At 45.4% G+C, this 14,586-nt stretch overlaps 1 non-coding gene across 1 annotated transcript; it reads left to right on the top strand.

Annotated features, from left to right (window-relative positions):
• The first annotated feature begins 13,720 nt into the window (after nucleotides 1-13,720).
• Nucleotides 13,721-13,794, top strand: TRNAT-AGU. The gene has a single exon. It is a non-coding gene; the product is annotated as a tRNA-Thr (tRNA).
• The last annotated feature ends 792 nt before the right edge of the window (nucleotides 13,795-14,586 follow it).

Here is a 14,586-nt window from a genome sequence, read left to right on the forward strand (position 1 = left end):
AGTCAAAAAAGCAAACAGGATGTTAGGAATTATTTTAAAAGGGATAGACAGTAATACAGAGAATATCTTATTGCCCTTGTATAAATCAATGGAAATAACTAATTTAGACCCCGTCATTTTATATGTATATTTGGGATTATGTTTGCCAATGGGCTGCAATGTGTTATCCTGACATCTAGTACTGCTGAGATCCTGCATTCAATAATATCCCTGCCCTTCCTGTTCCCGTTCTCCACTGAGCCCCATGCTTATGTTTCCAGCTTCCCCAAGACTGTGTCTTTGTCTCTGGACCCATCTGTCAGCAAGAAGCAGTGCCAGGGAGACTTCGATTTCTGGGACATGGATTTACTTTCTGTATGTTTTAGGAGACTCTTTGAAATTGAGTGTCTGTGACATTAAGCACAGTACAATCTGGACTGTTAACAGCTGTGTCCCCTCAGTTCCCCAGGCTGGGTTGCCTTTTACACTGCTCTACTGTGAGAGCAGCCACTCCTGGGCAGTTCACACGCAGTCTCCAGCATGTAACTCACTCCCAGCTACACAGTATTGAGTGCTGCTAGTTAGTGACTCACAAATTACAGTACCCCACAGGAGAACCCCAGAAAATTCTCTGCTCCCAGACTTCCCCCAGAAATGTGCATCTTGCATTGTCCAGCACACTTCTGAACAATGGGAGCTCATATGAAATCTGTTGTTTCATCAGTGGAAAATGACATGCACCAGCCTTGTTATTCCAAATGGAGTTTCCAACACACTTTAATCCAAACACACTGGTTTGATTAAAAAAAGGAAACAAAATTATTAACTACTGGAAAAAAAAGATTTGAAGTGACTACAAGTAATGAGGCATAAATGTCAGAATTGTTTCCAAAAGAAATGCAAAGATAAAACACAAACTAATGTTTAACTTAACAAGCTAAAAGGGATTTAAAACAAATGTTTCTCTCACCATCTGCTGAGACAGGCTGGTTTTCCTTTCAGCCAGGACTCCCCCTAACCTGCCCCTGCCGCCCACATTCAGTTCTTCAGGAGTTGTCATGAGCAGAGGGAAAGGAGAGCGAGAGAGAGAGTCTTATGCATTTTTCTCACCTCTTTTTATAATTCAGTCCTTTGTACTAGAAACCACTTCAGTTCCCAGTTGAGTCATGGTGACAGGCTGTCATAGATACGAGCTTCAAGTGTCTCTGTGATGGAATGTAAATGTCATCTTCACACCTTCCCCCTGGTGGAGAATGGCTATTTGACCAGCTGTTTGCCTTGCTGTCTCTGAGGAACTTAGGGTTAGGGTTGCAGCTTTTTCAGTAATATCATAGCGTAAAATCTCATCACTTTCCATACAATGTTGCTACAACTCCCTTTTTCTTTCTTTCTTTCTTTCTTTCTTTCTTTCTTTCTTTCTTTCTTTTATAATAAACCTTTAGTTTAGATGCTTTCTTGCTTATAAACCTTTAGTTTAGATGCCAATGATTGGCTGGCATCGTAGTATTTTGAGTAAGATCCAAACCTATACTGACCTGGTAATGTGGCTGACTGGGGTCAGAAGAACACTTTGTTTATATGAGCAGGGTTTTAAAATAACCTCTCACTGTGCTGGACCTAGGCACTGATTGGGAGTCAGAGAACTGGGATGCAATAAAGGGGGCCGTGTGATTTCTTTTTTCAGTTTCTCGATAACCAGTGTGGGGGATCAGAAGCACAGTTGGTGAGTTTAACTTCCGTGTTAACCACCAGTTTGGGGAGCCTCTTCTCTCCCTTTTTCAGCCTGCCCTGGTCTTGGCATTTTCAGTGAGGACTAGCCCAGGCACACCGGGTCACACGAAGTATTAAAGTTAAATTAATAGAATGTTTTTTTATGAGAAAGTTTTATGAAATCAACGGAACTCCTTTGTTTTCTTTCATCTGAGCAGGGTTTCCATTTTCCAAACCTTATGTGATCTCCCAGCTGGAACAAGGGGAAGAGCCATGGGTCTCAGACCTGCAGGGATCAGAGGGAAAACAGACCCTGAGATCTTCCTGCAGAGGTGAGGAAACATTAAACCAACTCTGAGTGTGAAAGTGCCTGAAGGAAACATCTGGGATGCCCTACCAAGCCCTTGAGAGGTGTCTCAGTTCATTATTGTTGCCAGCAGGGGTCATATTCTCAGGGTAACTATAGCTCATGGCTTCCCGTAGATTCTAGCAGACACCAGGCAGTAGCTTCCTCCCTTCCCCCTGAGAATTTGGATGCGATTTGAAAGCCAAATTGATCCCCTCCTCTCTCCTGTTTTGGGGAAGAGTATGGGGGAGTTCAGTTTGTGATTTTTATTTGACCTCCCTCCAGCACTTAGTTTGTTTTGGCTTTTCACTTTTCATCCCTGTTTGATGTTTCTGTCTTTTTCACAGCAGGTGGTGCAATGGCATGTGAGAAAGAGGAGCAAAATTCTCAGCAGAAAAATGTTCAGCAAGTGGATAAACACAGAGCATTATGGCAAAGATCAAAAAGCAATGTGTCCAGGAGTCATGAGGAGGAAAAATCCTGTGAGATTCAGCACGGACCAGAAAGAGAACAAGGAAACCAGCCGGGGGTGAAAATGGGTAAACGTATTTCCTCTGAGGGAACTCAGAAGGACCTCAAGGAAACCACAACAAAGCAGGAAATCATCATTGCAAAGAGAAAAAATACATGCACAGAGTGTGGAAAAAACTTATATGACTACTCAGCCCTTCTTAATCATCAGAGAATCCACAAAGGCAACTGGCCCTACAACTGCAGTGAGTGTGGGAAAACCTTCACTCAAATATCAACCCTTTCTGTTCAGAGAATCCACACAGGAGACAGGCCCCACAAATGCAATGAGTGTGGGAAAAGCTTCACTAGCAACTCGGCCCTTTCTGTTCATCAGAGAATCCACACAGGGGAGAGGCCCTACAAATGCAGTGAGTGTGGGAAAACCTTCACTCAAATATCAACCCTTTCTGTTCATCAGAGAATCCACACAGGGGAGAGGCCCTACGAATGCCGTGAGTGTGGGAAAACCTTCACTCGAATATCAACCCTTTCTGTTCATCAGAGAATCCAGACAGGAGACAGGCCCTACGAATGCCGTGAGTGTGGGAAAAGCTTCACTCAGAACTCAGATCTTTCTAAACATCAGAGAATCCACACGGGGGAAAGGCCCTATGAATGCCGTGAGTGTGGGAAGACCTTCTCTTGGCACTCAGCCGATAATAGCCATCAGAAAATCTGCAAGGGCAGTGAACACCATAAAACCCTCTAGGGCTATCAATTTTTTTTCTTTAATACTTTTCCTGATTCCCACATAGTAACTTTTTAAATCTGTTTGAACTATTTGCAGCACCGTTATCTCTCAGCTTGGCCAGATGAGTGGCCCATTTATGCCTTTTGTAGTTTGCCTTCTTTTGAGGTGGGCCCATTTGTCCTTTCTATCAATTATCCCACAAGTAACTGGAGTGTGCCCTTCCTATGAGGAACCAGGGAGCGTCACATTTATACCATTCCTCCTATTGCAAAGTGATTGTTAGAGTCGCCAGTGATACAGATTGAATCCTTGCCAGTTGTTCTCACATTGCTCTGGGTTGTGCTGAAGAGCAGTTACATTGGGAATTTTTCATGTTATAGTTAATTAAAAAGGAGCAGGGAAAAAAAGTGTCATTTCAGCCTCTGTGACACTGGAAGGAGATGGGGTGGTTCAGAGATTCCCTCCTTCCCCATCACTCCAGAACTGTTACATTTTGGCTTCTCTGTGCAGAGTTTATTTTCATCACATTCTATCCCTCCACTTCTCAAAATGTCATATGAGGAAGAGTTCTCAGCTGTCCGTGCTTGGAGATGATGCTTTGATTTCTTTCCTCCTATATCAGAGTCGCTATGACTGGAGATGAAAGTGTCAAAGACCTGGAAGGGGAATTTAAATGGCTCCCAAACACAGTGTGATTATTTGGCGTTTAAATACCAGGTTTCATCTATTGGTAAAGCCACTTCTGGCAAGAGGACTATTTTGTCCCCCATTATGGGGATGCTGGGATACTTGCAATTTTGTAAATAACATAACTGACTATTGAGAGAGTGCTGAGTGAAGCTGCTTTGAATGGATCAGAGGAGAATGTGATGGGAGAATCTCTTGTCCTGATTCTAAATAATCAAATGTAACCTGCTCTGGAATGTCTCTTGATACTTTCATTGCCATGTATTCTGTCTCTCTGTGATGTGGGTTTCTCTCTTTCCTGAAGGCTGTTTGCTCACCCAATTGGATATTAGTTCAGTTCGATAGGACGTAGCTCAGATTTCTTGGAGTATTGAAGACAAATGACCATTTCCTAAAGTCCTCATTTGTCACTTCAGCTTTGCTTTTTCCCCACCCCTCCATGATGACACGGAGAAAGTTCAAGTGCAGTTCTGTCAACAGTGGAGAACTCTCCAATTTACTGCACATGCTAACAAAGAAACAGCAGTGATTTAAAATCTCCATTCGGAAATGGTGAACAACAGCAGAACCCCAACTAACTGAGGGAAGTGCATATGGTCACAGTGGAGTTCAATTATTTAAGTCAGTATTTTCTCAGATGATTTGGGGAGAGAATTCCACATTAAGTGATTTTTAACTTGGCAAAATACCCATGTATTTGGTTCCCGAAGCATTTTTGTAACCCATGCCCCACAGAAGATCTTTCCTTTTCGGAATGCTCCCCTTCATGATGCAGATGTTGAGGAAAGAGAAGTGGTATTTTTGTTCAATTTATCCTTAATAGATGCTGAAAATGTGTATAAAATGAAATCAATGTTGGAAATCTAATAGCAGCAGAAAAATAGCTCTTTTTAAATAGAAATTCTAGCTCTGGTAACGAAGATTCTGATCCAGGCCTGTATCCAGTCCCTTGCTGTGTCACCAAATTAAAGAAAAGCTGGGCATGTTTCCGGAAGCCATTGCTTACGACACTGCTGAGATTTTGAGTGGTTTTGTAAAGGATTCTACTTCTGAGAAGTGTAAATTTACCCTAAAAAGGGCAAGGAAACAAAGGGCGTCAGGAATGTATGTTTTTTCGGATGAGGCAAGAAAAGGGAGTAGCATTGTCCCCCTTGGGTAGCCCCTGTTCAATTCCAGGTCAGAAAGCAAAACTCTCCTGCAAGAATATCCAAAAAAGATTGTGTTTCACTTCATAAGTACAGTTGTGGGCAATTAAATGATGACCCTAAAATTTCATAAAAGCAAAGAACGCTGAACAAAAAAGTGTGGGAAATACGGCTGTATCTGAGAAAATGGCTTTGAATGAAGGAAGACAAAAATTGATCGGTCGAGAGAAAAGGTCCTGTTTCCCCCTAGTTTGGAACTTCTCTCACAATTACTGGAATAGAAAAGCTAAACAAATGGTGTTCTATTGTTGCAAAGGAGACTGAAGTGAGGCCATTTTCTCCAGATAAAAGAAAATGGTCATGTCAGGAGTGGGATTTGAAACCACATCGCTATGCAGAAACCAGAACACCCAAGAGAGAGGAAAAAAGAGTCTTAAAACGGGCACTTTGGACCAGTCCCAAATCCTAACGCTACAAAGAATGTGACTTATCAACCCTAGTTTTCATTAATATTTGATGACACTCTTTAGGGAGGCCAAGATGGCACATCTCTTTCAACTCCTAGAGACCTTCTCCAGTACAGCTGATTTTTAGGCACACTCACCCGGACCTAAAGTTACACGTTTCCTGGAGTTCCATGAGTTCTGCAGTGTTGGAATCTCCCTGCTCACGTTTTAAGCGAACAAAAGATGGGTGCTGGCATTCTGAGGCCCTCAAAATCCTGCCCTGGGGGCCAGACAGTTAAGCAACCAGCATCCACAACCTCTACCATGATAGCATCCTGTCTGGCAACAACTCACTTATCAATAGCTGGGGTCTGAAATCCTCATTTCTTTGTTGTTCTATCACTGTAGTCTCCACTTTCCTATTGCTTGTCTGTATAATCTCTGTCTGGTTCTGTGATTGTTTCTGTCTGCTGGATAATTAATTTGTTGGGTGTAAAGCAATTAAGGTGGTGGGGTATAACTGGTTAGATAATCATGTTACACTATGTTGGGATTGGTTAGTTACATTTCAGTAAAATGATTGGTTAAGGTATAGCTAAGCAGAACTCCAGTTTTACTATATAGTTTGCAGTCAATCAGGAAGTAAGGGGGGGAATGGAATGGGGGTAGGGGAATTGGAGTTATGTTTTGCTAAGGGGGGAATAGAAAGAGGGACACAGACAAGCCTCTGTGGTGTCAGAGCTGGGAAGGGCGATACCGAGGAAGAAAATTGGAATCATTGCTTGCTGGAAGTTTACCCCAATAAACATTGAATTGTTTGCACCTCTTGAACTGCGGGTATTGCTGCTCTCAGGTCATGCGAGAAGGACCAGGGAATGGGAGCGTGATGGGATAAACCCTCTAAGAAGTACATCTTTCAGGGTGTGAAAAACCCTGGAATCAGTATAATTAAGCTGACCTAAGCCATGGTTAGATAGTACTAAATGAAAGGAAAGATTGTTCTGTCAATGTAGCTATTACAGGGATGGAAAACCCCTCCACTCACTATAGCAACTGTCTACTCCACAGTGCTAGAGCAGTGTCACAGCAGCATTTTAAGTGTAGACAGCCTCAGAGTGAGACCAGGTCTGGCTCTGTGGATGCTCAGGCACTACAAGAGCAGTGACAATACACGAATGCTTCCGTAGTTGGCAGGATTCAAACTTGCCTGGGGAGACCCCAATGGATTTCTAGTCCATCGCCTTAACCACTCGCCTGCAACTACTTGATGTATAGGTGCTTCACTACACAATGATTCTGTTCTCACTGAATTGTCACTTCAAATTGCTCAGACCAGCTCCCCCAGCACACTCCTGGCTGTGCATTAGTGTAGGTGTGTCCATGGCTGAACAACAAGGGTTCCTGCCCATTTCCCTTCTGGCTGGAGCATGATTAGAGTGTGTTTGTGGTTAACGACATTGCTATAGATTTTTGTTCATTCCCCACACTGACAATTCAGACCGTCCTGTTCCTATTCGAATCTGCACCAGATCATGCCAATAGCCGGAGTCAGGATTTCTCTGGGGCACTGAAATGTTTCAGGGGGTTGGTGCATGAACTCAGCCTTGCATCCATCCCTGATGTTTCATGGACTAACAGCAGCAGCGTAAAGAAAGAGCTGATCCAATATCTCACTGTCAGAGGTGAAGGTGGCCTCGTCCCGTCTGCATGACCATTGCCATTGCAGGAGAGAAGGTTTCAATGGAATCGAATGCCCTGGCTCAGACAAGAGACACAGGGAGGTTTTGCTGTTCATGGATCTGTGCAAAGGAAATTGTGTCTCTGTGTGAAATTGAGGAGGGAAATGAAACGTCCACATGGTGGCCCAATGCCCTAAGGAATGTGGGCGATGGACTCCAGCTGGGAAATGATTTCACAGGATCAATGTATTGCCCTGATTAAAAGCTATGGCTAAAAAGCAGCCACTGTTGTCAGTACCTGAACCTGTGTAGGGACACCCGAGTGGGTATCAAGTCCATTGCCTTAACCAGGGGTAGTCGATTATTTTATCAAGATTCAAATTTCTTGGTCAAGGTATGGTCAATGTATAGACGCCAGAGAAAATAATACACTGATGCTAAGAAGAAGAATATAGAAATATTTTGCAGCCGCTATGGGCATAACTATGATAATTGTTTTGTGTTTCACTCTTTATATATGGCACCACCAAGGGTAAAACTAAACGTCTCTTCAGATACCAGGGAGTGTTTGTGTTCATTCCTGCTAGCTACACAGGGATTTGATGTAGCTGCTTTCAATCCTCCGGCTCTGCCGGGATAAGTAACATTTCAGGCTGTCACTGAACTGAAGGAGGGAGATCATTTTTTGACAGGTTATGCCTCCTCTTAAAGGTGTTTGTCTGGCAGCCTTGTTTCCTAGGTCTCTCCTGAGGGAAGAAAGTTACTGTGCAAAATACCAAACCTTTTAACAGAGCGGAGGGAAAGGCAACGGCCACATGATGAGGCCAATATGTACCACTACATGATTCTTTTATGTGGGATGACTCTGAACACTGACTGATCTGCACTCTCTTGTGTTTGAAGAGATGTTTAGTTTTGCACTTGGGAACCTATAAGGCTGAAGCAATGTTATGGATAGTGACACTGCGATTGAAGGGTGATTTAAGGTTGTAAAAATTGTTAAAAACACTGAGCTTAAACGTGAACTGCCTGTTATTAAAGGCTGGTTTCCCCACGTTGGTTCCATAAGCTCTGCTAGAAAGGCGCTGGGTTCTCTCCTGCCTCGGTGGGAACTCAAGGGAATCGTCCCCTGCTGCCCTTGGCTCCAGGCTGGTTTTTCTGGGGAGGGGGCATGGAATTGATTTGTTTGCTGTTGAGAAGGGAGCCAGGGCAGTTCTCAGGGAACGAGAACTCCCGGCATCTGCCCAGCCCAGCCCAGGCTGTTGCCCTGTCCCAGCCTCTGTTCCCCTGGGGGCCCTGCATGTTTGACTCTAGAGCAGGCCGGGAGCAGCAGCTGAGGCAGAGGACACCTGGGCTGGGCAGATAGGAGGGAGTTTAGCAAGTGGAAATGGTAAAACCGCAGTGAAGTATTACCTTGGACTCGACAGCATTTCTCCATTGGTCTGTCTTCTTTGGGGCAGGGACAATGACACGTCCTGCTGCATTCGTCATTTCAAAGGGTGGTTTAGGATTTTCATTCTCAGACACAGTGCACAAAGCAGGACTCAACCCAGGATGCAAATGAAATGAGCCACTCACAGGTTCTGGCAGCCACAATGAGCCTTTGGTGCGAGAGCTCAGACCTGCCCCTGTCCCAGAGGGAGGGGGGTGTCTACAAGGGGCTTGGACCACTGATCTACCAGCGCCTAACTCCCAAACTATCAGTAACTCTATCACCAGTGCCCGTGAGTGTAATTTAAACCATGAGAAAAACCACACTAGGCTAGACCAAAGGCCTATCTCGCTCTGAATCTTGTCCTCTGACAGTAGCCAATAGCAGGTGCCCCAAAAGCCACCACTGGGAGTTGAACCCAGGATCACCTGTTTACAAGGCAGGTGCTTTAGCCAGCTAAGCCATGTTGCCTGCCTGGGTGTAAGATATAGTGTCTGCCCACACCTGACTCCCTGCCATCTCCACCAGGACCTGACAAGCTTTCCTTGTGTTTGGATTCTGCAAAGCAGAGGAGCAGGTGACGTTTTCCTTGCAAGCTGTGTGTGAGTGAATCTTTGGCCAGGTCTGCACTACAAAGTTGTTTCAGCAGAAATATATTGCTCAGGTGTGTGAAGAACACACAACGCTCCCTCGGTCGGCAGCTTGCTGTGGCTGGTGTACATACTGCAATGCCACGTCTGGCGACAAAACTGCCCTGTTTTGGTGACAAAATAAAACCACTTCGATGAAAGGCCTAGAGCTTTTTGCAGCAAACTTACAGTGACAGAGTGCCAGTGTAAATGCTGCTGGTCATTAAATCACCATAACTGGCCTTCGCCAGTATCCCACAATGCCCACCGTGAACTCACCTGCCCTGCATTCCTGCTAAAGAGGCTTGGCCTCTCCCCTTTCATAGCTCCAGGAAGTTCTGGAAGCTGAGCCTGCTGCTCTGCTCCCGCAGCCAGGAGCAAATCACTGCCGTGCAATGCTGCTCTCCGGCCCTGCGAACACAGAGCAGGGTGGCGGGAACTTCCATACATGGGGGGCCCACCGGCATCCGAACTGTGACACCCCATGAAACCCCTTCCCTCGAGGAGGCTCTTACCTTCTAAACAGGGACGGCTGTTTTCTAGTAAAATCACTAAAAGGGAAGGAGAAAACTCGAAAAAGAGATTCCTCCTGGTGCTCACATCCTTGAACCCGAATATTCCCTCAGTCCTCAAAGAGAGACCTGGAGAAGGAGACTTGCTGCAGCAAAGCCACAGGGGTCTCTGAGGTTTCTCTGGCCCCTCGCCCCCGTCCTGCCTGGCTGATGTCAGCATCTCTCTGTGAGGTCACCACCTCCCCCCCACACCTTTGACCAATAGTCTGAGGTCTTGCAAAAGGCCTTTGTGATGTCACTGCCACACCCCTCCCTTGCTGGGCTAATGTCCTGCCCCTGGCCAGGCGCTGTGGCGGTTTGAGCTGCTCCCTGGGGACCACCCCACTCAAGGAGCGTTCGTTCTAGGCAGCAAGCCGGCTAGACAGGGAAACATCAGACGCTGCTCCCAATGCTACACTCAGTTTTTCAGCAATTAGTCGACTTTAGGGCCAGAAGAGACCATTAGAGCAGCTAATCTGACCCCCTGCATATCACAGGCCTCCTGTAGGACACAAGAGCTACTTTGGGGGCAAAGACATTCCAGAAAGGCATCTAGTCTTCATGAAATGACATCAGGAGATGGAGAATCCACCACTTTCCTTGGTAGCTTGTTCCTGTGGTGAATCATCCTCGCTGTTGAATATTTGTGTCTTAGTTGTAATATGAATTTGTCTCTTTTCACCTTCCAGCCATTGGGTCTTGTTATTCCTTTCTCTGCTATTTTAAAGAGTCCTTTAATATCCAATCTTTTCTCTCCATTAAGGCACTTCAACACTTCAATGAAGTCACTTTTCAATCTTCTTTTGATCAGCTAAACAGGTTGAGCTCTTTCGATAGCTCACTAGAAGGCATTTTCCTCCAGACCTCACAACATTGTTGGCTCTTTCTGCCCCAGCTCCAATTTCACAACATCTTTTTCAAATGAGAACACCAAAGCTGAAGGCAGTATTCCAGTATCAGTCTCACTGATGCCGTGTCATCTCCTGTGACGTTATTGACATAATCTGTAACTGTATAGATCACCATTGCGACCACTGTTCTATATTTGCAGCCAATATTGTAGAAAGGTGTCGTGCAAGGGGTCTATGGAGAGGTTCTGATTGGTTGATTATAATGATGCTATCTCTAGATGTGTATCATTATTGTAGTTGACGTTATGAATATTGGCTCCATGCTGCCCGCATTTCAATCTTGTGCTCTGCTTCTGGTGTCAGTTCTGTCTAGCCTGCTTGATGGCCCATTAAGGACCATCAGCTATACAATCACCCCATTGAGAGAAGGCAGATACGCCTTGTGACTCAGCAAGGTAGCAGGGACCTGCCTATGGAGAGAAATCTAAGGTTTTTCTATGCCACGTGCTGGATAGAGTGTCCTTGGGACAAAGAAAGCAAAGACAACATGGCAAGAGACTATAAAAGGCTGATGCCTCGTCTCCATCTTGTCTTCAATCCTGCTTTATACCTCTGGAGGGACTTTGCGACAAACTGAAGCTCTGTACAAAGGACTGAATGACCCATCCCAGCTTTGAATAGACTCCAGAGACTTGATTTGAACTTGCAGTTTATTCCATCACTGTTACAAGCCTGAACCAAGAACTTTGCCATTACTGTATGTGAAGGGTTCAAATCCATGTGCATTTTATATAAGAACCTGGTCTATGGATTGTGCCAGTTCTTTTCCAGACCCAAAGTCCAGAGTATGGTCAAGGACCAGAGGCCTAGCAAATAGTGACCAGCTAAGAGAAAGCTGGGTAAACAGAAAGCCTTGCTTGCTAAGATAGGCCTGGTCAGCAAATTGCCAGGTGTTGGAGCTTAGAACTAAATGATTGTGTCTTATTCAGAACTGCAGACTGAACAAAGAATCCCTATTGTGTTTGTTTCTTCTCTAGGGAGACATTCTTCCCACAGATCCAACCTTGAGTTTATGAAAAGTTGGCACGTCAGTATAAGATATGGCATCCTTCCACCTCCCTTCCAAGGGACCAATGCCTGCCTTAAGACACACAGAAAACAATCTTTATTGCCATAGACTTTCACTCTTTCTTTGCTTTAACCCCTAGGAATGTACCTGTTGGACAATCAAAGTAGTTGCTCCATTCCTATGGATCCCAAATCAGAATTCAACATATATATTTTATACTAATAACATTTTATCAAAGTATTAATGAAATGTTAACTTGCTAACTTGAGACCATGGGTGGAGACATTATCTAATCTGTTAATCATTGGCTAATGTGCTTATCCTGTCTTGCAAAATCTGTCCCGGGGTGTGGAACTGCCTGGCCTGTCACTTTCCCCCGCCCGTGGAAAATCTATATATTCTATTGGAATTAATTAATTAACAGTGTTTCTGAGCCTAATAAGCCCACTCCGCCAGCACTGTGTGTAATAAAGTCCTATTCTTGACCTCTACACGATGGAGATTTGTGTCCTTCACAGACACCTGCTGAATAAAGAGGAGATTAAGTATCCAGCTTGGCTGAATGTGTCTCCTCTCCCCACAGCTTGGTGATCTTTTGAGGAAATGGAGAAGACTGCCTTTGCCTAGCTGTACATCGCTTGCAAAAGAAACAGGTCTTTTTGGTGACAAGTGTTGAAAGGAGCCATTAGACAAATGTGGAGACAGGAAAAATGTCCCCCAATTGAACTGGCATCTGTGGATGCTGAAGCCACAACACAGAGCGCTAAACACTATATGAGAACGGGTGGTGTCAGAAGAGTCTCTACCAAAGCCTTTTCCCACCAGCAGGGGCCTCTCTGTGCACAGAACTCCTGGTAGCGTGATGGCTGCAGGCAGTGGAGAACTCCATTTTGGCATCTCTTTTGTGGTGAACATCTGCAGTGGCTATTAAAAGGTCTCTAGATAGTGATCTTTGTGAAGAGCTGGCTGAAGAACCTTCCTACTAATCAGGAGAGCCTGGCTTGGCCCGACAGTTCTTCCCTGCCGAACCTAGTGTGTCTGTTGGCTCCTTTTTTTTGTATCTCTTTTCAGAAAAAGAAAAGATCTGTCAGCAGAATCCTTCTAAGTGCTTGTTCAAGACAGAGAGAGCCTTCCTTGCGGCTAAGTCTTGGTGCCATGGGGCATGCCTCACCACAGCACCTCCTGCTGACCATCCTAGCAATTAGCTCTGGTTCACCGGTGCACCTTCATCTAGTAGCGTCTGGCCACCATCTGTTCTATCATTAGGACCCATGTTGCTCTCAGGACTTCAGTGTCCTCTTATGGACACAGCCCTCTGGCTGTGCCCCACTCAGTTCTCTCCCCCCTGCTGGGTGGGGGGGGATGTCCTCTACCCAGACACTTGCCTCAGTGGCCGGCTGCAGTCCAGGGTGTAGCCACCTGTGTCAGTGGATACTGAGGCAAAAGGTGTGAACCTCCAACCCTGCCATCTGTTTCCCTGGACCATTTCCCAACAGACCTAGAACCTTCCTCCACCTTTGTATCAGGGCCTTAGTCTGGCAGTAGTCAGCCAGGAGGTCACTCATGTACCCCTTACCCCAGCACTACTCTGATCATGGTGCCCTCCCGGCTCCTTCCTGGCAGCCAATCCTCCCTCCTCAAACTCCAAGGAGTGACTAACTCTTGCTGTGCTGAGCAGCTCTTTATATATGGGCTGCTCCAGCAAGCCTTCTCCTGACTGGAGCTGAAGGAAAGGTTACCATGACTCAGAACTGTACCGAGGTTGCTGCGACTGAAACACAGATCACTAACCATTATATGATCACAGTGACTGGTGGGAGAGGCACATGTTAGAAGTCCTCTGTCTACTCAGCTGTGGCTTTCTGTGTATAGAGAGCCAGACACCTCAAGATCTGCAAGTCTTGAGGGAAATGGGGAATGTTTGTACTTTAGAATTTGCAGGTGTTGACTTGAACCATCAAATGGAACAGTTGCCAAAACCTTCTTCAGGCAGGCACCATGGCTTAGCTGGCTAAAACACCTGCCTAGTAAACAGGAGATCCTGGGTTCAACTCCCAGTGGTGCCTTGTTGTATGGCTTTTGTCTCCTCTGCTCACATTTTCCTGTGTCTTCCTAGGAAACAGAAGAGGCCTCCCTTGGTATCCAAGTCATTGCTTGCTAAGGAAAAGGCTTCTTTGGAGAGAAGCATTGGAAACAATCAAATCACAAACCTGGAGTTGATTAAAAGGCTGCTATGACTGGCATTGGCATGGCGGTTGCTTAAACTGCAATTGCTGCAACACGAGAGCCTGCGCCACACATCCTTGTGATTCCCTGGAGATGTTCACACACAGATGTCATGTCACCTTCCTTTTGATTGTCATTGATGAAAAATGGAGCGGTTGGGAGAAAAGTCCCAGGGAGTCGCACCGTGGCTAAGCTGGGTGACTCACCTGCCAGGTAAAGTGGAGTTAGGGATGCAGCTCCCAGTGGTGCCTTAACAAATGTGTCTGCTCTTCCCACCTTTTGGTGAATCTTTTGCGGAAACAGAGAAGACTGCCTCTGCCTTGCAATGCAAATGCTTGCAAAAGAAACCAGTTGTTTTTTCTGACAAGTGTCAGAAGGAGGCACATAAGAAATGTGGAGACAAGGAAAAGGTCATCGTAACTCCACTTGCATCCATGGCTCTTGAGGCCAGAATGCAGAGCACTAAGCACTGGATGACCACAGCAAAATCTAAACTTTACACCTTATTACACTAGGCAGTAGTTAGGTCAAGCAATTTTCTCATCCTACTGGATGTTACCTTCCTTAATACATAGAATTCCCCCTAAAACCTGGATTACTGTCCTCAGATGACCTTCATTTTCTCAGGATTC

Source organism: Mauremys mutica, chromosome 26 (assembly GCF_020497125.1).
Source record: "Mauremys mutica isolate MM-2020 ecotype Southern chromosome 26, ASM2049712v1, whole genome shotgun sequence".
Classification (NCBI taxonomy): Eukaryota; Metazoa; Chordata; order Testudines; family Geoemydidae; genus Mauremys; species Mauremys mutica.